Here is a 23,835-nt window from a genome sequence, read left to right on the forward strand (position 1 = left end):
TGATATTTCTTTCCAGTGGATACCAGGTCATTGCGGTATCATAGGAAATGATGACGCCGATAAGGCAGCTCGGTCATCAAACCAAGAAGACCGCTGCGTCCCCATTCCTCTCTCAAGGACCGACGCCGCGAGACAACTTGGCATTTTAGCACGCACGATCTCCTTAGCAGAGTGGAACACCGCACATACAAGGCCCACAAAACTGCGCAGACTAAACGCGTCACTTCAACTCAGACCTCCAGCCGGTCTACACCGACGTGAAGCGTCTCTTCTGTGTCGGTTATGGCTTGGAGTTGCCTTTACGAGTGCCTACTCAGCACTAATTGGAATGGCTGATAGTCCTGCATGTAATGTTTGCGGATACGAGGAGAATATTGAACACTTATTGTGCCATTGTCCTCAATTTCAGGTACAAAGACAATCTTTGTCCAACACATTGAGGAAATTAGATGATCGTCCTCTGAGGGAACAGACGTTCTAGAGCACTGTCCCGACCGGTCATCGACTCAGAAGGCAGTGAAGACACTTTTATGCTTTCTCAGAACTTCTGCTTTGCGCGAGCGGCTTTAACTCAAGTGCTGTCCGTACACGTATACACCTACTCTCTCCCTTCTCTCGCTTCCCCTTCTTCTTCCCCTAGAGTTGGGTAGCCAACCAGACTATTGACTGGTTAACATCCCTGCCTTCCTATATTACTCTCTCTCTATTCACACATAATACACAGTGACATTTGCTTAGATACGTAGATTTATTGGAAACTTATACGTATATTTCAATATCTTGTTGAGAGGTCTTGTGTATACATGCAGTGAAATTTGTTTCCAGTGGCCCTTTTTTGTCTTTTATTAAGGTGTATCTTCGCATTTGTATATTCCATTGTATTTTTAGCATTTCTAATGTATATATTGCAGGACTCCTGCTTTTTGTGTGTGTTCATTGTTGTGACTATAACTTCGGTGCAATTACTCATAATACACGACCGGTGACAGCTGATCCTGCGCAATACATTGGAACGAAGGACAGCGTCATTCAGATTTTTCTCTCACTGTTGCATATGTACGAAAATGTAAAAAAGGTTCTTGAGTGACTAAGTTCCAGTGAAATATTTGTCCTCAGCTTGTTCATTTCACGGCCTTTACGTTTTTTATATCAGCGGCATGCACTGGTTTCCGGATTTCGAACTGATATCGTTTTAAAGTTCGTGTGATATATTTTTAACTTATTAAATAGACAAAAACTATGGAAACATTGACATCAGCTATTTCTGGCACAACGTTTTGGACATACTAATATAGTATTCTATAAAAAATACATATTTTACTTGTCTTGACAGTGCCTAGCATTCGAGAATTCGTCTGCAGCATCTATGGCAATGTCATTGCAGTTATTCATGTATTTGATCCATTGCCAAATTCTATAAGGAGGGGGCCGAGCTGCAACGTGAGCCCCCCCCACCCCCATCCTCTCCGAACGAAATTTCTGCCTACGCCACTGACTGATACAACAAAGATTTTAGTATGGCAAAATTGAAAATTCGCCCTGAAGTTATATTTCTAAGCAGAAGAGCCGAAGGCGTGGTAAGAATTGTTCCTGTTAGGAAAGCGTCGGTCATTTCGCCGGGTATAAAGAACTTAGGTTGGAGCAGGTCGGCGGTGGTCGCTACAAGAGTGATTACAGCGAAACGCAGTATCCCATTTCCATACTCTGAAGCCTAATTGGCCAGCGTATGATCCAAAGAGGCCAATGCTTGTGTTCAACGCGATCATTCATCAAGCAATAAACAACAACAACAACAACAACAACAACAACAACAACAACGACGACGACGACGACACGTCGTTAGTGGGGGCTGTCTTGAATCAACGCATTGCTGACTATTACGATTGATCAGCGGACGCGTTCTGCTAATGGCAAGCGATTATCCCGAGCGGACGGCTGTCTGTATTCGGTGCCTGATTTTTCTTGGTTGTTGTCGACATCGCACACTGCTATGGGACATGTTAGGGAGCGAAGGAATCATTTTTACCTGTTTGAATACCGGGAATTTTTCAAGAGACACAATTTGTCAATAATGACCATTCAGGGAAAAAAGAATATAAAGAGCCCATCACGCAGTGCAGTTCTCTTTCTTTTTTTCTGCTCTCCTTTCTTTTTACTTAACCGCCGTGGTGGCTTAGTCGCTATGGTGTTGGGCAGCTGAGCACGAGGTCGCGGGATCGAATCGCAGCCACGGCGGCCGCATTTCGATGGGGGCGGAATGCGAAAACACCCGTGTACTTAGATTTAGGTGCTCGTACGTTAAAGAACCCCAGGTGGACCAAATTATTCCGGAGTCCTCCACTACGGCGTGCCTCATAATCAGATCGTCGTTCTGGTACGTAAAACCGCATGATTGAATTCTTTTTTCCCCTTCATTTTGTAAGAATGTGAGGCCCCCTATCATCAAGATCTGGCAAACGAAAGATATGGGAGAGGCAGAAGGAACTTGTTACGGCCATTGGGATAAAGCTCGCTCGCCCCTTGAACCGCTGCAGTGCGCGTGATCGTGCTTCCAATTCGAAATTCCGAAGCTGAATGAGTCGCCCGGAGCGCTGCGCTTTAATGAAGAGCCGACACGAACGGACGCGCGCCAGTATACTCGGCGCACTCTCAGCGGTGGCCACAGAGCGAACTTTATTACGTTCCTGCGGCGCGCCTGTTTACATGCGACACGCGGCACGGCCACGGCATATTGCGCGGATTTCGGAGTATGCCCTCCCTACGAGCAAGTATTTCACTCAAAGGCGTTCGCAAGAGAAATGCAGCTTAATTGAGCTCTGGCGTGTAGGATGGCCGTGGAATGAAATGCACAGCACGCTGGCAAATGGAATCCTACGAGGAAATATTGTATTCCACAACGCGCTGCCTAGGTCACCTTGCCTGCAGACGCGATCAGACATGATGAGAAGCCTGAGAGTAGCCGTTATTCTATGACGGGGGAGCTTTGAATTCGCTAGCATTACCTGATTTTCCTGGGACAGCCCACGAGGATGAGACGAGGACCGACGCAAGCGCATAAGGGAGAGCTGAATTTAAAAAAAGTAAGTATATTGCACAAGGCTTAATGACGGCGATAACGACGAAGACGATCACGACAGAATCGACAACCCTGACGACAATGACAATGATGGCTGCGACGATGGCAAGATGACGATGGCGACAAATGATGGCACGACGACAACGACGATGACATGCGAGGCAATGCCGGCACGACGACGCTTCCTATGATAACTCCGAAGACTGCACAATGGCAGAAAGGCCACAGACGCAAGTTTTAATCCTTGGTGAGGAAAATATAGGCCTATTTTCTGACTTCTCTCCCAAGAAGCATGATTATGCTAAGCATGATGATGATAACCTGCCACAAAATTTGCCTGTGGCTACCATAGCAGCCAATCCTGCACAAAATGCTACTCACGGGGTGTCATTTTCGCACAAGAACGCAACAATATGAACTTAGAGCAAGCTGGTTTACAGGAAATAGAAGAAAATCAATCTTGGCTGCAGTAAGTGATTGGAAACACTGAAAAGTTAAATTGAATCTGGCGTTTTACGTTCCAAAACCACGATCTCATAATGAGGGACGTCGTAGATGGGTACTGCGATTTAATTTTCGCCACCTTCGGTGCTTTAAGGTGCACGCAATGCACCATACACGAACATTTTTTAGAAATGCGGCCACCGCGGCAAGGGATCGAACCCTCGAACTCATGCTTAGCAGCGCAACACCACAGCCGCTAAGCAAGGACAACGGGTCTCTGCAGGCACTGAATGCAGCGGCTGTGATAAGGTTTGAAGGACACATACTCTGCTGGACAATCACTGCTGTTTTATTGCTTCCGCGCAGTCATAGCGCTTGAAGATTCAGCGCCTGAATGTCCAACGAGACTGAATATTCAAAGAGCCTGAATGTCCTACCAAGACGGAATGTCCAACGAGGCTAAATGTCCATCTAGACGGAATGACCAACTGAGACAGAATTTACAATGAGACTGAGTGTGCAACGAGACAGAACGTCCAACCGAAGGAACGAAGCGAGAACTGAAGCAAGTACTAAGTGTAAACAACGTGTCATTATTTAGTGCATACTTAGGCGCCGCCTCTACGGTACCCTTGGGACAATGGAGAGAGAGAAACAAGCTTTAATGATATGCTGGAGATACTAGCATGGCCGTTCGCCTGATATGCTACTCCGGGTGCTGGGTGATGGCTGTGATATATACAGAGATAAACACTTAACACACACACACACACACACACACACACACACACACACATATATATATATATATATATATATATATATATATATATATATATATATATATATATATATATAGAGAGAGAGAGAGAGAGAGAGAGAGGTAAAGAAAAATTGATAGCGAAAAAATTTAAATAAGGAAACGAAAAAAAAGAACGAATGCCTAACTTTAGTCGTTGAGGAGCTGTGGGGGTAGGTTGTAGATGCAATGAAGCTCTGACTGTAGCTGTTTCATCTGTTAAACAGTGTTTTGCTCCTGCAGTCGAACGACGTCGTCTCCCAGAGCCGGCACTGAACCACACGGGGTGTGGTGAAAACTGCGAGGCTTTTTCCATGTGGAAAACTCGATGTGGTGAAAGAACACAGACGGCAAAAGCAAGAAGGGCACTCCGCAACAATAGAGCAGAAATGCCACAAAACGTGTGAGATCAAAGCGTCTTGGCTGCAGCGCCGCACCGAACTCACTCTAAAGGGTTCAAGCAGACTTGTCGGCAGCTTCAGTGGCATCCGGGACGCGGACTACTTAATGACTAAAATTGTAGCAAACACGCTGATTGAAAGCGAAAAGAAAACTTTCTACGGAGAAATCGAAGCGCATGGGCGTGTCCGTAAAAATACATGGAATCGCCGATATACATAATAATAATAAAGAAAAACTGTTTTAACCTGCGCTCTTCCCAATTTTGAATCGAACTGGCAGGTTGCAGTATACCGGCGACAATGAAAAGAAGTTCTCCGCTGCAGCGATCTACTTGTGATAGTCGAATGTGAAACAACCCATGAATCAATCGGGCACATGCTGTAAGGCCTCTTCCGAAAAAAGGGAGTGAACTTCACTGTGGCACATGGGTGCCGACAGATTCCGCTGTGCAGGCTAACGATCTTTTCAGCGCCCCCTGCTCAACAACGAAAAAAGCTGCGCACTTTGGCCGCCCGATGCGCTCAATAAGTACAGAGTTGAACAGCGTCCACGCCTGGGGAGTTCGGCTGAAAAACAGCGCGCCTAGCATGGTCGGTGGCTCGCACTGTGCCGCGTTATAATGGGGCCGAGCGTCGTTTTTTTTTCTTTTTGGCTGCTCGCATAGGGCGCAGTCTCCATAAACGACTACTTCCAGGGCTTTTAAAGGAGCTGGTCGTGACATCGCTATCGTTTTTCTTCGAGGCTTGCTTGCTTGTTGTTTCTTACATATAATACGGCCATTGGTTCCTTTTTGCCGAAGAACTCCGTGCTAGAAGAAAGTGCTATAACTGTTCGCGGCCGGTCTTCTTCATAGCATGCGCGAGGGAACTCAGTTGTCTGAAGTATCTGCTATGGTATAGGAAAACGAATGGTTATTTGGCCCTAGAAGTAGTTCTGCTCTTTTGTGTTGTTGTTATGCGTATTGGTTTTGCCAGATTTAGGCTGAAGAATTGTAACAACATCTACGCACCGTAATACCTCACAAATGATTTAGGAACATCAGCATCATTAAGTGAACACTTTGGAGGACAGCAGAAGAAAACAACAGTATAGTTCTGACGTATCAGCATTACGCCTTAGTAGTTTTAGACATGTGAACAGCCCGATACCTCTTCCATTGTTTCGGACCTGCCTGATTTTAGTCTATAGTTTCGCTCTAAGCTTTTGTTCTGATAGTTTTTGAAACTACTGATAGCTTTTTTTTTTGCACCGCTAATAGAAGTGGTTTAACGGAATGCTGGACTTCTAAACGTTTTCACTCAAACCGCTGAGAACCCTAATCTTTATGAGAACTAAGAAAACAATGAGAATTGCAAGGCACCCACATTTTGAGCAAGACACCAAGCACGAAGAACTAAACAAAAAAGTAAGGTATAGCTGTTGCACCAGCATCTTTGATTTTGCACAGTGATAGTGGTATGTGGCCACACACCTGAGCGCTTTTATTATTCACATAGAGCGTGTGTGTGAGAGAGAGAGCAAGGCGAGGAAAAGTACCGTCAATTAATCAGGCGTTTTATTTACTACACGACATAGAGGGAAAAGAGAATGGGGTGAGCAGATAGAGAGAAAGAACGAAGACAGGCAACAGTGCGTTGCACAAATATCGGTAATCAGTCAGGCTTGTCGAGAAAGAGGAGAGGGAGGAAAGGAAAGGTGGTTAACTATACTTTATCTAGCTATCTTTCCTGCACGTAGGGAGGGAGACGGCGGAATAAGAGAGAGAGAAAGAAGGCAGCAGCCCCGTGGGCTTCAATAATTTTGACATGATTGAAATCGCATTCTGCACTAGTGATGGATGTAGCCATGACCGCCGAAAACGTACCAGTGTCTATTCGGTTATAAAGTGGTTCGCAGAGAGAAGCTTGGGGCGTCGTTACAAGGGTAGAGACATGTATGCGTACCAGGTATTCTCTGACATCCGCGTATCCTGAAAAGCAGTTCCGTTTGGATTTTTCACCTCCCGTATCCGTGCTCACCGTGTATATATATATATATATATATATATATATATATATATATATATATATATATATATATATATATGGCACTGCCAGTATGTGGCACTGCCAGTATGCGGCACGCTAACCCGTTTGCATTCATTGTACAGCTGTCCTTCGGCCTGCTGCTTCATGCCGGGGATGGAGGCACTGCGCAAGCCGGGGCAACCAGGGCGGCGCAGGAGCTCTACGCTACCCAATGCCACGTGCTGGATCCACCGCCATACTCATCGTGGAAATTGCACCGTCAACACCGGAAGATAGCATGCTCGGAGATCTTGGCCCGTGATCTGCGTTCAGCGCCACTGCTCTCCGCTGCCTTAAATAGCCTGCCTGGGATCGACTCGGCCACTGGGCACGGTGGCACTGCCAGTATGCGGCACACTAACCCGTTTGCATTCATTGTACAGGTGAGAAAGGATTTTGGATATTGCATCCGCTCAAGCGACCCTTTCTTGCTAGTGCTGCCGTGCCCACCGTTTTGTATCCTGGTTTTTGATGTCGCCTTGGCCTTGACAAAATTGCTGCTATTAGGTGGTGATATTGAAACTAACCCTGGCCCCGATCTAACCCAAATTTCAAAACAGCTGAAGGATATTGCAGCCGACATCAAAGATATTAAAGAAAAACGTTTAGTAGATATAGAAAACAAGCTTGACCTCCTTGCAATCCTTGAAGATAGAGTCGAATCCTGTCAACAACAAATCGCCTGTATGAGCGAAGTAATAGACATTCTTCAACATAAAATTGACGACCTTGAAAACCGCAGTAGGCGATCTAACCTAATTATCTATGGCCTAAAGGAAAAAAACGATGAAACTAGCGAGTCGTTAGAGCAAACTGTGAACAAAGACATTATCGAAGACACCCTGGGACTAGAAAAAGTTTCCATCGAGCGTATACATAGGTTGGGGAAACGCGCCACAGATAAAACTCGACCGGTAATAATGAAGTTACTTGACTACAGACAAAAAGTGGCAATCTTAAGCCGAGGTTTCAAGCTAAAAACAACTGACTACTCAATTGGTGAAGACTTCTCTAAAAGAATAAGAGACATCCGGAAAAAACTTTGGGATAGTGCAAAACCAAACCGTGAAAAAAAAGAAAAAGTATCACTTTCTTTTGACAAACTTTACATTAACAAACGCGAATATATTTGGGACGAAGAGAAGAAGGACAAAGTACCGATGCAAAAAAACGACGCAGAAACAAACCGCCGAATAACCCGCAGAGCCGCACAAGCGGCACAAGCCACACTATCAAAAGATTAACATTGATAAATGTAAACGCCCGCAGTGTCCTAAATAAAACAGAAGCCTTGGAAAGCCTTCTAGTCGATTACGAGCCCGATATTGTGGCCATCACGGAAACATGGCTATCACCCGCTATATTCGACCACGAGATTGCCCCGCCAAACTACACAATCATCCGAAAAGACCGACCTTCACGAGGTGGAGGAGTGGCATTACTGATAAAAAACTGTCTTCGCTTTGTCCTTCTTCCCGAGGTGAACAACGCTGAAGCCGTTTTCTGCAAACTTTTGTGCGACGGGACGTCAATCGTAACCGGTTGCGTTTATCGGAGCCCTTCCTCTGACAGTGCATGCCTTTCAGCAATACAAAAATATATGCAGCGTCATGTCCATCAATCCAGGATTATTCTTGCGGGCGACTTTAACCTAGCTGACATAGACTGGTCCACAATGCATCATGCGTCAGAAGCCTCCGAAGTGCTAATAGACTTAATGCTAAATTTTAACCTACATCAACTTGTCACTCGTCCTACCCGCGTTCAAGGCTCAACGAAAAATATCCTCGACCTCATATTTCTTAGCAACCATTTTACTACAAGTCAAGCACAAATAGACATTATTGAAGGAATATCTGATCACAGTATACCTATGTGTACATTCCAGCTTGATCATTGTATTACTACCCAGTCTACACTAAAAAGCTTTTTTAACTTTCATAAAGCAGATGACGCCAGCATACTAACTTATCTGTCGCATGAATTCGATTCCTTTTCAGAAAAAGCATCTCGGGAATCTACTGATGTAGATGCATTGTGGCTACATTTTAAGAGCATTGTCCTGCACTGTATAACTAATTATATTCCTATGCAAAAGAAAAAACAGCACCTTAAGAATCCATGGATCACACGCGAAATCATCCATGCTAAACGGCGCGCAAATCGGCTTCGTAAGGCAAACAAGGATAACCCAAAACCATCTACAACCTTGAAGTTAAAATCTGCAGTTATGCATCTCAAGCAGAAACTAAAAGATTCGAAACAATATTACTACAGTGTCACTCTTGCTAACTTCCTAAAAGATAACCCACAAAGATTCTGGAAACATCTGCGCAGTACCGAGCAGACAACAACCAAACTAACTGAAGAAGAAAAAAGTGCAACGGCAAACAAATATAACAATTTCTTCAAATCAGTCTTCACGGAAGACAATGGTACACTCCCCCCTCTTCCACCATCCTGTACGTCAGTGCTTGATCGGTTAATAATAACGGACGCCGGAATCCACAATCTTCTCCTCAACATTGACCCTAAGAAATCAATCGGGCCTGACGAAATTCCAAACGAATTCCTAAAAAAATATGCTGAGTGGTGCAGTAGATATCTGGGACACATTTTTCGTAAATCACTAGCAACTTCCAATCTACCACATGACTGGAAAAAGGCTAAAATAATACCGATCCACAAGAAAGGAGACAAAAATAATGTTGCCAATTTCAGACCCATATCTCTCACCAGCACTTCATGCAAAATACTAGAACACATCATTCTAAAACACATGACAGTATTTCTAGAACGTGAAAACATCCTATCGCCTCACCAGCATGGTTTTCGATCTGGCTTATCAACCATCACTCAACTAACAGAGGTAGTTCATGACCTTGCTCTTAGTATTAATAATCGTTCTCAAATTGACATGATTTTACTTGACTTATCTAAAGCTTTTGATTGCGTGAGTCACACTAAGCTAATTGCAAAAGTGGAGCATGCCATCGGGAAAGGAGAGGTTTCTGCTTGGATAGCAGCTTTTCTAACACACCGCTCACAATTTGTTATGTTTGACCACATGCCATCTAATGTCGTTCCTGTCACATCTGGAGTACCACAAGGCTCGGTACTCGGGCCGCTGTTATTTCTGATCTTTATTAACGATATTACCAATAATATAGGATGCAAAATCAAACTCTTCGCGGATGACTGCGTAATATACAAAGAAATTAACAGCTATAACGACCATCTCGATCTTTCTGATTCCCTTAACACGCTAACCGAGTGGTGTTCCCAGTGGCAAATGTCTATTAACGTCAATAAATCAGTGGCAATGACAATAACAAGAAAAAAGCAACCCTCTCATTTCACCTATATCGTTAATGGCACGCCTCTTTCCATGGTTGAGCAACAGAAATATTTAGGGATAACGCTGACATCAAACCTCAATTGGGAAACACACATTACTAATATTACAACTACTGCACTACGAAAGCTATTTTATCTAAAAAGACGCCTAAAGATCGCTCCAACGAACATTAAGCTTCTGGCCTACAAAACATTTGTGAGACCTATTTTAGAATACGCTAACACAATTTGGTTTCCTTACACAGCAACTAACATAGCTAAACTTGAAGCTGTACAAAGAAAAGCCGCAAGGTTCATTCATAGCAAATATCGTTCTACTGACTCACCTTCACGTCTCTTAGCTTCCTCAGGCCTCAACACATTATCCACGAGAGCGAAACAAGGTCGACTAAAATATCTGTTTCAAATGCTGCACCGTCACTATAAAATTGATATCACCCGGTACATTTCATATTCGCAATCTAGGATAACACGGCATCAACACGAACATACGCTAACCGAGTATTCCTTTTCTAATGACTCATTCAGGTACTCATTCTTTCCTCGAGTAATCAGAGAATGGAATGAACTTAACTCGTCATTAACAGCGACAAATTCTTTATCCCTGTTCGTTTCACAACTGGAGCTCATCACAAGAGATTATTAACGATTTCTCATCTAACAACTAACAGTGCTTAGAAAAAAAATATGTATACACTTGTTTTTTTCCAAATACTTCACGTTTTTGCTTTGACTATATGCCCCGGTTGTTGTTCATTTTATTCTCCTTTTTTTAGCGTTCTGTTGTATAGCTTATCTACCTTATCTTTTGTATTTTTGTTGAATATTGTTGCTTTTTCATTCTTTGTGTAACTCGCACATGTATTTATGTCGGGAAAAGAAATGTTCATGCCCGTCTGCTAGGCTCTCGGCTGAGAGCGGCAGTATTGTAAAATAAATAAATAAATAAATAAATAAATATCATATGCGATGATGATACTTTGGTCCATATTGTGACGTGTGGAAAGACACAGACGAAATATGCTATTTACACGCTATTTACACTGGAGCCAGGCAGCCAGGCTGACACTCGCTCGTGCCAAGGGCACCGACCAACTTCTTCGTAGTTCTCGCTTCGGCTCGTCTCTTGAGCATCGCTCGATGATATCGTAATATTACCCCCCGGCGGCAAAAGCACCGTCACGGTGCTGTTAAATATCCAAGGTGCATGGAGAGTTGTAGGGCTTGAGTCGGGCAACGTGGACAATGTCACTGGTTGTCACAGCGGAGAACGTAGTGGGCGTGGCTAGAACGATTTCATAGCTGACATCGGTCACTTTGCGTATCACGCGATATGGGCCTGTGTAACAGGAAAGCAGTTTTTCACAAAGGCCGACTTTACGCGATGGTGACCAAAGCAACACGAGCACGCCACGGTGACGGAGGTCGTAGCGCTGTTTCTGCTTGTCTTGAGACACTTGTAGACGAGCGCGCGCAAGTTGGCGAGCATGGTCAGCATGGGCGATTGCATCACGGGCATAATCGCTAGTTGAAGCTGTGGCGGACGGAAGCACAGTGTCCAGTGGTAGCGTCGGTTCGCGGCCATAAAAGAGGTAAAACGGTGAAAAGCCCGCAGTTTCGAGACGGGAAGAGTTGTATGCAAACGCAATGTAAGGTAGAGCGAGGTCCCAGTCACGGTGGTCGTCTGAAACGTATTTGGATAGCATGTCTGTAAGGGTGCTGTTCAAACGCTCAGTGAGGCCGTTCGTTTGGGGGTGGGAGGAGGTGGTAAACTTATGCTGTATTGAGCAGGCATGCATGATGTCGTCAATGACTTTGGCCAAAAAGGTGCGGCCGTGGTCTGTAAGCAATTGACGCGGAGCACCATGCATCAAAATGATATCATGTAGGAGAAAGTCCGCAACATCAGTTGCGCAACAGGTCGGAAGAGCACGGGTTACGGCGTAGCGGCTCGCGTGGTCCGCTGCGACCGCAACCCACTTGTTTCCTGATGTAGATTCCGGAAATGGGCCGAGAAGGTCCAAGCCGACACGATGGAAGGGCTCGGCGGGGATGTCGAGCGGCTGCAGGTAACCATGCAGCGGGGAGCTGGGAAGGCTTCTTGCGTCGTTGGCAAAGTTCACATGCGGCGACGTAACGTCGTACGTAACGAGCAAAGCCCGGCCATAAAAACCGGCGACGTACACGGTCATAGGTTCGAGATACGCCGAGGTGTCCTGCCGTTGGTGCGTCGTGAAGCTCTTCTAGAACGGTGGAGCGGAGGTGTTTAGGTATTACAAGAAGGAACTCATAGCCGTCCGGATGAAGGTTACGACGGTACAGAGTACCGTCCCGGAGGACGAAGAGGCGTAGAGCAGCATCGGCCGGAGAGTGTTCAAAACGGTCGATGAGTGCTCTGATGTAGGCGTCACGGCGTTGCTCGTCGGCGAAATGAAGGAGCTGGGTACAGAGAATACGCAAGAAGCACTGGCAATATTGGAGGAGTCAGAGTGGTTAACAGGGTAACGCGAGAAACTGTCAGCGTCTTGATACTGGCGGCCAGACTTGTACACCACAGAATATGAAAATTCCTGTAGCCTCAAAGCCCATCGACCAAACCGGTCTGTAGGATCTTTTAGCGATGAGAGCCAGCAGAGAGCATGATGGTCAGTGACTACGGAAAAAGGGTGACCGTAAAGGTAAGGACGGAACTTCGCAACCACCCAGACAACAGCAAGGCATTCGCGTTCCGTAATGGAATAGTTGCGCTCCGATGCTGCTAGGAGGCGGCTCGCATAAGCAATAACGCGATCCTTGCCACGTTGACGCTGGGCTAAGACAACACCTACGCCATGACCGCTGGCATCTGTACGTAATTCTGTAGGGGCATCAGGGTCGAAGTGGGCGAGAATGGGTGGTGAGGTTAGAAGAGTGACGAGACGAGAGAAGGCAGCGGCTTCTGCAGTACCCCACGAGAATTGTACGCCTTTCTTCTCTGTCCCTCTCTCTCTCTCTCTCTCTCTCTCTCTCTCTCTCTCTGTCTCTCTCTCTCTCTCTCTCTCTCTCTCTCTCTCTATATATATATATATATATATATATATATATATATATATATATATATATATATATATAGAAGAGGGTGCTGTCTTGCACGATTGGTCGGCACCGGGCGTAGTGCAAGCCAGTACCGCATATACTGCAAACCGAGGCGGACTGGGGCGGCAGGTGAGATATATGTAAGTGCGGACGTTAACTTTAACAGAACCACGCCGTCGTCGTCATTTCTTCATCATCATTTCCTCGCCTATGTGTTCATGTCGTCATCGTGAAGCCATCGTGGTCGTTACCCGCCGTGGTTGCTCAGTGGCTATGGTGTTGGGCTGCTGAGCACGAGGTCGCGGGATCGAATCCCGGCCACGGCGGCCGCATTTCGATGGGGGCGAAATGCGAAAACACCCGTGTGCTTAGATTTAGGTGCACGTTAAAGAACCCCAGGTGGTCAAAATTTCCGGAGTCCTCCACTACGGCGTGCCTCAGAATCAGAAAGTGGTTTTGGCACGTAAAACCCCAAATATTATTATTATCGTGGTCGTTTCAGCGTTGTAATTTCAGCTTCGTCATCCCATTGCTGTCATGTCGTTGTCATCATTTCATCGCCTTCATCGTTGTCATGCCGTTGTCGTCACGCTGTTATTATTCTTCTGTTGTCATTCCATCATCATAATTTCATCGTAATTATGCAGTCGTGGTCATACCGTCATCATCAAGCAGTCTTAATCATGGCATTGATTCCATCACCATCATGCCATCGTTGTCAGTGCGTCGTCTTCATACAGTCGTCATCATGCATTAGTGGTCACCGTCATGATACCGTCGTGGTTGCTCTTTCAACATCATTCCCTCGTCGCCATTCCACCTTCGTCATCTCGTTGTCATTATGCCATCGTCACGCTGTCATCGTCATACTGTCGTCATTCCAGCATCGCCATGCCGTCTTTGTCAGACCACCGTTATCCAATTGACATCACGCCGTCTTGGTCGTTCCATCAACGTCATTCTGTCGTAGTCATTCCGCTGCCGTTTAGCCGTCGTCGTCATTCCGTCTTCATCATCGCGTCGTCGTCATGCCGTCGTGGTTGTTCCGACATAGTGATTCCACCGTCGTTATTCCTTTTTCGCCACACCTCCGTCGTCCCTTGATAGTCGTCAGTGTTTTGTCGTCATTCCATTGTCGTCATCCCTTCTTCGTCATGCATGAGATCGGTATGTTCGAGCGCCACAACCTTACGCTGAGTGAGGCGTTTCCTGGTGAAAATGTGTCCACTTTGGTCGTGTGCTGTCTACTTGCATATGGGCGCGAAAAAAGATCATCCTTCTTCACAAACCCCAACGAGTGTCACCTAAACCGATTCCCAAGAAACGTGGGATCCACAAATTTTTTTCAGGATTCCGGTTTCATTTATATGTCAGCAAAAGCTTTGTTATTAGAAAAGAAACGGAAGGAGATATTTGTCATCTGAAGATTTGAATTTCTCGCTTCAACCTCAGCTGCGGTCCGTTATTATGACGTCATGGAATTCAAGATATTTTGGCCGTTGCATATCTTCGTTCTCAGTTTTTTTTGGAAGCATTATCAAAACTCATCGGGTAGATTGTTTCAATCCTCTTAGAATGCGATGCTATCCCTCTATCAATAAATTCATTGCAAGAATCCGCTCACTATGCGATTTGAGTTTCTTGTGTTCCGAAAGGTTAGTTTCCTACTACAGCTTAAAATGGCTCTTTAGTATCCCTTTAAGCCCGCAATCATCTCTGGTTCTTCATTAAAGTCATGTAGCATTCATCCATTTCTCAATGTTTGTGAAAAAAACGAGATAAGTGTTAAAGTCATGAGAAGAGGTCGGAAGTTCTCCAAGAAATCTTTGAGTATAACTGCTGTCTTTTCAAGTCGAGGCTCGGCCTACTGCGAACCTTTCAGCAAATCTGTCCTTTTACATCTTATATGAGAGAAGCACTTTAAATGCGCAATCATTTCCATTCCTGCCCAACGAAGAAACCCGTCCGCCCGCCGGTCCGTCGATCCGTCCGTCCGTCCCATAGGACGATCGCTTTCAAAATAGGACCCGCAGCTGCGAGCGAATTGACCTTCGTGCTGCCTCTCGATTCAGCGGGAACTGAGAAGCGAGAACACAGCGCACACGAAGCTGTCAGCACTGGGCGCACTCTGTTCCCATAATAGCGCTCAACAGAGGGCGCGCGAGGCCACACCATATGCAGCCGCCGCCGGAGTACGGTTCATCGTGATTGATAATGGTTCGACAAACGGATGAGGCACTAAAGAGAAATAACCCCTTATAATGATCGAAACGTCATCAGTGCAGCTGCAGCGCCGCCACCTGCAGTAATTTTCTTGCGTCATCAATTCACCTTGCGCCGCCGTCCGCAGCAGTTCGTGTCACCGCAGCGCTGCCGCTTATACTGGTCGGATCAAGTCTCACAACTTTGATAATGACACCGGGCTGCGTCGAGATGAGCAAGTGCCACAATGCTTACGCATACTTAGACAACTGCCAGAGGAGTTTCTGCGTGGATTTATTGCGCATTTTCCTTGAGGCAACGATGCGCAGAAAATAATTCTGCGCATCATTACGTGCATACTGCTTGTTGCGTACACTCAGAAAATTTTTATACCCTCAAGGGTTCTGGTTGGTATTATGGATTACCGACTGTTAATGTTACACCTTACTATTAAGGCTATAAATGTTTATTGTACACGACACGAATTGTGCGACCGCCTTTGTTGGAAGGAACAGCACAAAAGAGGACTAGGCAACAGGAGTCATATGCTGTGTTGCCTAGCCTTATGTGTTGCCTTATTTCGTGCCATTTTTTCCAAGCTGAACCTCTACAAAATAGGCCAACAGCAAGTCCTGCTCTACCACCATGGTTACGCGAACAGCTAACGGAATGTAAGCATCTTGGTGCCATTCACGGTCCAAACCCGCTAGAGGTTCCCTAGCTGACCGTGAGAACATTAGCCAACCCCAGGCCTTTGTCGATTCAAGTGTCGCCAGCAAAGTGGTCCTTACTGCTGTAACTGGTCTTCAAATGATCCCGTTCTAAACATGCCACTACCACGTTCCTCCTAGCGGCTTCGACTATTCACTAAGCTACGTACCACATACGAGGCGTTAACCGCTGAATGATCCCTACTCGACAGCTTTTATTGAAGAGAATCTCCCTGCTTCCAAACTAAGCATATAAACATATAAATTTTGCGATTTCAGGCCAAGCCAAGGATTCTTGGTGATAGCTTTTTCGAGCAGCACCGCGTTTTTCTGTGATTGACATTTATTTATTTATTTATTTATTTCAAGATTACTGCCAGCCTCTGGTTAGAGGCCTTAAGCAGGAGTGGTTACATACATGACGAACAAGACTGAGTACAAGGTATGAAGCGTGAGCGAAATGAAGTAGCACTGAATTTGAAAATATAAGCAGTGTGTCATTTGCGAAAACGTAGCAATTAGCGCTAAAAATGTGAAATTATTCCAGAAGAAAATGTAAACTGCTCTTAGTGCCAAGTTCACAAACACTTAAGAGACAGAAGAACTAAACTAGAATAATATAAGCATACCATGCGTGGTAAACGATTACAGAACATACATCCTGTCAGACAAATATAATGTGGTAGTGTGTAAAAATGTGTAGCCGTGGCAGAAGCATCAGAAAACACGTGCGTTCAGCTATGTGGAAGGACAAGCAGAAAAGAAAAGAAAAAAAAGGAAAGGAGGGCAGGGATGTACCCCGGTCATTTACACAATTTCTTTGAGCAGCTTTAAGAATGATTCGATGGTGTCGGAGGCAACCACCGCAGCAGGAAGTACATTCCATTCCCTAATGGTTCGGGGAAAATATGAATTTCTAAAGGCTTCTGTTTTGCAGTAATAATCTTTAAGCTGCTTAGCGCGGCTAGACCGAGTTGATCGACGAGTTAGAGGCTCGGTATACGTGTCCTTGTCGATGCCCAATTTTCCATGATAGAGCAGATACATGTACTTTAATCGTTCTTTAAATCGCCGTTTTTGCAGGGTAACCAGTTCTGCTGTTTCGAGCATAGCACTTGGTGATGCATACCGGCTGAAGGAATTGAATACAAATCTGATCGCCTTTCTCTGAATTTTTTCCACCTTTTTTATGTTAATATCGCTATGTGGATCCCAGACGACAGACCCATACTCAAGAATCGGGCGGACGAAAGTTTTGTAAGCTAGTAGCTTTATCTCATGGGGTGAATTTCTTAAGCAACGCCTCAAGTAACCAAGCTTCTGCATGGCTTTCTTTTCTATGTATGACACGTGCTCATTCCATTTTAAATCCGAGCTGATAACTACACCCAAATATTTATAGCTTGTCACGCGGTCTAAAATTTGCCCATCGATCGAATACCGGTTGTTTAAAGGGTGTCGTTTCCGCGTCACGGTCATCGCTACAGTTTTTTTCGCATTGATTTTCATTTGCCATGTGCTGCACCATAATTGCACTGTAGACAGCGAGGTATTTAACAGCGATTGGTCAGCGGGACTACGGATTTCTTTATATAAAACGCAGTCGTCAGCAAACAATTTTATTTTAACTGGCAATTCCTGTGCAATATCATTGATGAAAATTAAGAAAAATAAGGGCCCAAGCACTGATCCCTGTGGGATTCCGGATAGTACAGGTCTTGAACGTGAATGTGTTCCGTCTATGTTTACAGTTTGTCGTCTCGAAGTAAGGTATGCTTGAATCCAAGAAAGAAGGGACTCATTTTTAAGTATAGGTTTCAATTTTATCATGAGTTTGGTATGTGATACCCGGTCAAACGCTTTCTCGAAATCTAGAAAAATAATATCAATTTGCCCTTGCTCATCCAGAATAGCGGCGAAATCATGAATGGTTTCTATAAGCTGAGTAGTAGTTGAAAGCCCTTTACGAAATCCATGCTGCCTGGGGTCAAGAAAACCATGAAGCTCAAGGTAAGCTGTTAGATGTTTAAATATAATGTGTTCAAGAAGTTTGGAACATGTGCAGAGTATAGAAATGGGTCGATAGGAAGAAAGCAGCGATGGGTCTCCTCCTTTTGGCACTGGAACAATCTTTCCAAACTTCCAGTCATGAGGCAACTCGGATAGTTGTAACGACTTATTAACATCTCGGAGATTATCCTGTCAGCAAAATAAAAAAATTGGGTTCAATTTTTTGGCTGCTGCCATTATTGTCAGCCTCAACTAAAATGACAATTTTAGTTGCGATTAGGATGAAAAAGGGGAGTTTGGCAGGTTATGTAATACGTAGAGCAGGTAACCACTAGAGTCTGCTAGCTTTATGAAAAATGAGTCCGAAGGGAAGAAAAAGAAGCCAAGAACGGCAGAAGGTGAGGTGACTTACAACGACAGCAAGCTTTCTGTTGTTTCGCAACAGTTTAGGCGCAGAGAAAATGGCCGCAAGAGGATAAAAAATTACGACACAGATGGCGACTATCAGCTGAAACATTAGACCACAGGGGAGAGAAAAAGAAGACAAACAAGTATGTGCACATGTTGTGGGGAAGGCAGCGCCAACCACTCAACCATGAACACGCATGCGCACTCTGCTCAGTTAAGCTGTGACAGTTCTTCGTTGTACAGGAAATTCTAAGGCTCGCTGATGCACCTGCATCGCAATGACTGATATGGCACACCTCTACCATAAGATACCCTTCTTCATTACTGTGTCCGACTAGGACATCACTATTTTCAAAAGTTGGAGTGTACTTATATTAGGCTGGCAAAAAAAAATTGATGAAAACTTAGGATAATGCTACGAGTGGTGAAAAAACATTGCAGAGAAGTAGAAAGGGGAAGAGAGAAGCGAAGGGAAGAAAGTCAAGCAAGCTAGATTACATCCGGTTTGCGACCAGACAGTGAAGGAGAGGTGATGGACATGACGAGAAGAAAAAGGGACATACTATGAACGCTCACGCACTTGATCACCACGTATTAAGAGCAAAGTTAAGGGACTAACACAACAGTATATTACATACATTATGCGCGAGTACATGATAGTCTAAGAAAAAAATGCGTGAGTACATGCCATACAATGCTTCGAACATAGAAAGGGTGTCCAATGGAGTAACAAAACGAACGGATGATGATGAGGGTGGGGGTGACGCAGACTTGAGGGAGGAATAGTTATATGAATGATGAAGTTACAAAGTTAGGTGGTATGTCGTGGCTTCGGTGTTACTGGAAATTTTCGGGAAAGGCTAGCGTCATACTGAACTTAGGTTAAATGACGATAATAACCCTACCTTACTTAAATCGCAGATTGAACGGGATGCTTCGCGCAACGAAGTAGGCAGAATTATTTCGAAGCAGAATATTCAGAAAGGACTAGCTTTAGAACAAATGGGCCCGTCATTAACATAGATGATGGCTGTCACGTCCGCTTCGCTAAGTCCACCACATGCGTCCGACGTTTGTCGTGTCCATTTATGTTTCAATAACTATACAAAAGAAAACTCACGACGTTGTGCAACTGCATGACATCAAACTTTCTCTTTCTTGCGCAAACAACCTTACAACCTTTGTTCTTGGCTTTTAAACAGTGTACTCCGCCTCACCACCTCCGCTTACAAGTGTAGATATCCACCCGATTTTCTGTGCGCCTGCTGCTGTAAGGGATAAAGGCAGCCCACGAGCTGCCCCTTAGAGCTGATGGCTGTGAACGGGACGGCATTTTTCTTTTTTCTCGGGACGCTTGTCGGTTTCTGTTCACGGGGCTGAAAGGTGCGAGCCGTCGTTGCGCGCCTTGCCGTCCGCGTAGAAGAAAGGCTGGCTCTTTAGATGGGAGCAGCGAGGCGGCCTTTTTTTTTTCCTATCTTCCCGAGCTGCTTCCACCTGCGCAGGCTCGGAGGGGAACGCTCTCGGCGAGCCGTTCGCGACAGCTGTCGCTGCGTCCAAGCTCGCCGGCGCTAACATGCCGGGTGATCGAGAGCGCTGGAGAAATGTGCACGCCCCCCCGCCCTCTATGCCCTACCCTCTCCCTCCCTCAACTACCGTTCTTCGCTGCTGCACCATCGGCGCCATCGTCAATGGCGGTGTTACGGTGTGTGTTTGGCGACAGTGGTCTTCTGCGCACTGGCAACAAAGCTTTTGGCCTCGTCTTCATCTGCACGCATTTGCCGCCGCCTTCATAGGAAGCAAGTGGGCCGGGAGGATCTTGGCGCGTTTGCATGCACGGCCGCCGCCGGGTTGGCCATCAAGCGCGACTATCGCCAGTGGGGCGCCGCCATAACTCACGAGTTAATCGGCTGAGTGTGCAAAGACGGCCGAATTAATGCGCCGCGCGTACGCACGTTCCAAACACTCAGTGGGGGCGGCACCTGAGAAGAATGTGAGGGCTTTGCCGCATCAACTAGGGAATCGCTGTCTGCCGTGGTTGCATGGCTCCAGAGTCGTCGCACCACGAGGGAAGACCAACTGGCTAACCAGCACTGCAGCGGACCGCGCTTTGTTTGCACGCGTTGGTGCACCGGGCAAGTGAAAAGTGTTACTGAACGCTTCGCGGATTTCAGACGGCTGTTGTGAGGCAATCGCAAGCGAGTGAGCTTATAGAGAGAGAGAGTGGGGGGGGGGACATGCACAAGAGCGAAATGGAGGGCGGTGATAGCTGTACACGGTGCGCTACTTCCGAATTTCGTTCCCTTCATTTTCCATTTGAACCATTCAGCCTTAGCGCTACCACTCGGCAGTGCTCTTTAAATTGCCACACCAGCCGCCGCCCGCGCTACAGCTATACTGCGTCACACCATGTGCAGATCGCACCTACATAGAATACGCAGCGCATTATGTATGACGGCCAGCCAACCAAGTCGTGCAACTATACAAGCAGTGAAATTCTGCAATTGTAGCTCTATTCAAATAAATGGGCGAACACGGTAAACCCACACGCCTACAACCTTGGGCACCAGCCGTATTCAAAAATTATACTCCTCTTTCGAGAATGGGCACAGTGCTCTTAGGTAACCGAGTTTTTACTCATTTCTTTAATGACAGTGAACACCGCGATGATTTTAATCTGTCATAAAAGACAAACAATAGACGTTTGTGATTATCACTGTCGGATGGTTTCGCTACACCCGAAACTGCTTGAACACGTTGTGGGTTTTACAATGAAGCTGTTTATGACTAGGGTTCTGTGCATTTTTGTTATGCACGCGCGAAAACCGTGAACCAATCCCGAAGATATTGCAATGCCAGGCCGATCCGCGGTGGAGGTGAAACAGCTACGCTTGAAGCCCTCCGCCAACTTGTAAAAATACGTTTAATATCTTGAGTCCAAATAGAACCCGTATCAGATATTAAGCTGATAAGTACAGATACTACACCTAGAGTGTACTAGAGTATGGTCGAGTGGGCTGAACGGCGCTTTCTCGCTGAGGCGCCGCGTGTGGAAATATTTTGCGAGGGCGCTGCGAGCGAACTGGATCAACAAGACTGAATTGGAGCGGAGACGCGCTTCGGCTGCGTATTGAACGTAATTTCGCTGCGGGCCCTGAGACCGATTGCACGCGTACGCTCCTATAATAGTGCTTTATTTCCACTGCAAATTTTATTAACACCTTTTTGCTACGTATACATATTTCAGGCATGTGTTGTACAACACGACGTCCTCAATTTTGCTGTCGTTGTCAAGTGTGTCGTCTGCTAGCGAGCGCGCGTTCTTGCGCGGACGCTGGCGGACGCCCAGTTTTCTTGCAAAAAAGTCTGTGCAGTAAAATTTTTTATGGTTTTACTTGCATTGGTGCGCCCGCGACTCTTGTCGGCCGGTACGAATTGTTGTTTTAGTTAGGTGAACTGCTGTGTTTAATATTGTTTTCTAAATGCAGCACGTAATTTTTGCCACAGAGGCCGCCTATCTGCAACATGAAGCTACGTAAGAAAATTTTATTGATATCGTGTCATTTGACGCGCGCTTCTTGTTGGTGCAATATTGGTCAGGGACACTGATGAAAGAAAACAATATTATAGTGAAATAAGCGAGATATAAGAAGGAACAAGAAGCATGTGCTTGCTGCGGTAAAGCTAGGGAAACTATGGAGCATGTTTTATTAGAATGTGAAGACGTCTACCCAGCGGTCGATTTACGCACCATTGGCCTCCTTGAAGCCCTTGGGTTCAGCGGGAGCAGTGGAAAAGTAAACATGTCCGCAATAGGCATTAGTAAGAGGCGATTGGAGGATTGGTGGACGAAAAGTAGGGAAACGACAAAAAACGGAGACGTACAAAAGCACAGTTAGCAATAGGGGATCAGAAAATTTGGGTGTGGGAGTTCATAGTGTTTTTTTTAAAATTTTTTTTATTGTTTAACTTAGGTAGGACATTAGGCAGTATAATAGCAAGAGCTTGGTGGCGCAACCCACCACCCCGTTCCAAAGGGGACGCTCATAACATCCATCCATCCATCCATCCATCCATCCATCCATCCATCCATCCATCCATCCATCCATCCATCCATCCATCCATCCATCCATCCATCCATCCAGCGAATGTAGTTCGTACCTTTGTTCAAAATTCTGTGTCACCTCTGTGTCATGTGCTAAACAGCTTCGCTGGTCCTCCACCTTCACAGAGTGGAATGGCTCATGATTTGTTGTTCTTGTACATGAGCATTGACGAACAGTACAGTAACATAACCGCCGTGGGAGCAACTCTCCGGGTCACTGCGGGGGCAATGAGAAGGTGTTCGTTTCGTTTTATGGCATTCTATTTTATTTATTTACTGCGTCAATATTTACTTATAAATAGTACCGTAAAGTATTAAAATTATTGCGGTCTTCTCTGTTTCCGCCAAAACTGTGCCAGTTTCCGGACGCTTTGAAAGGATATGAGAAATTCTTCGAGTGGCGCTTCTGTGCACTTCTAGTTTGACCGACGCAATATGGCAGAATGTGGAAACAAAGCATTTTCACGAGTCGGCGCCACCTTATTCTCTGCACCCTCGCTGTTTGCACGTCACTCTCAAATTCACTACATATTGATGTGAGAGGCAGGATAGCCATATTGTGCAGGGTAACAAAAAACGCTAGGGAAAGCCGGCGTGCCCTTTTTCGCGTATCCTGTATGGCGTCACTCATCTTTACCATTTGTTTCTGCGACGGCTTGCCAAGTTACTGCGGCTCCTCTGCATTGTCCGCCCTGAAGGACTCGCAAGGTGGTCGACTTTCTTAACTGTTTATCTGTGGTTTCGTTCCAATTTGCAACTTAAAGCGCAATATGTAGGTCACTGCCTTGGGATCACTGAGGCGTTCGTTGACTTGAACCTAATTAAGCCAGCAACGTGTGAAATATTCAGACGATTTACTTTTTTATTGCTACATCGGTACAATGATAAGACAAGATTAAGTGCACTGACTTCGCGGATGCATGAAAAAGGAGTAATTCCTAGTGACAGCGCTCCATGGGAACGTTGAGCATGAGAAAGCCCACCCATGATGAGGCTGCTGCCCGGGAACAAAAAATTATGTCCGCTGATAAACAAATATATATATAATAAATAAATCGCCCTCATTATTTCTCTTCCAAGTTACGCCGTCGGAGTGCCTTCTCTGAATTTCGCTCGTGCTATAACTCCACTGAAACGCGCCCAGGCTGGTGTTTGAACGAGGCCGTGCGCGAAGTGCTCCCTCA

The 23,835-nt window shown here is 45.6% G+C and overlaps 1 protein-coding gene and 1 non-coding gene across 4 annotated transcripts in view; both read right to left on the reverse strand.

The window, feature by feature from the left end:
• Nucleotides 1-23,835, reverse strand: part of Oamb (Octopamine receptor in mushroom bodies) — a 783,118-nt gene that overhangs the window by 18,752 nt on the left and 740,531 nt on the right. The window lies entirely within an intron of this gene.
• Nucleotides 21,369-21,552, reverse strand: LOC142568388 (U2 spliceosomal RNA). The gene has a single exon (XR_012825431.1). It is a non-coding gene; the product is annotated as a U2 spliceosomal RNA (small nuclear RNA).

Source organism: Dermacentor variabilis, chromosome 1, assembly GCF_050947875.1.
Source record: "Dermacentor variabilis isolate Ectoservices chromosome 1, ASM5094787v1, whole genome shotgun sequence".
Taxonomy (NCBI): Eukaryota; Metazoa; Arthropoda; class Arachnida; order Ixodida; family Ixodidae; genus Dermacentor; species Dermacentor variabilis.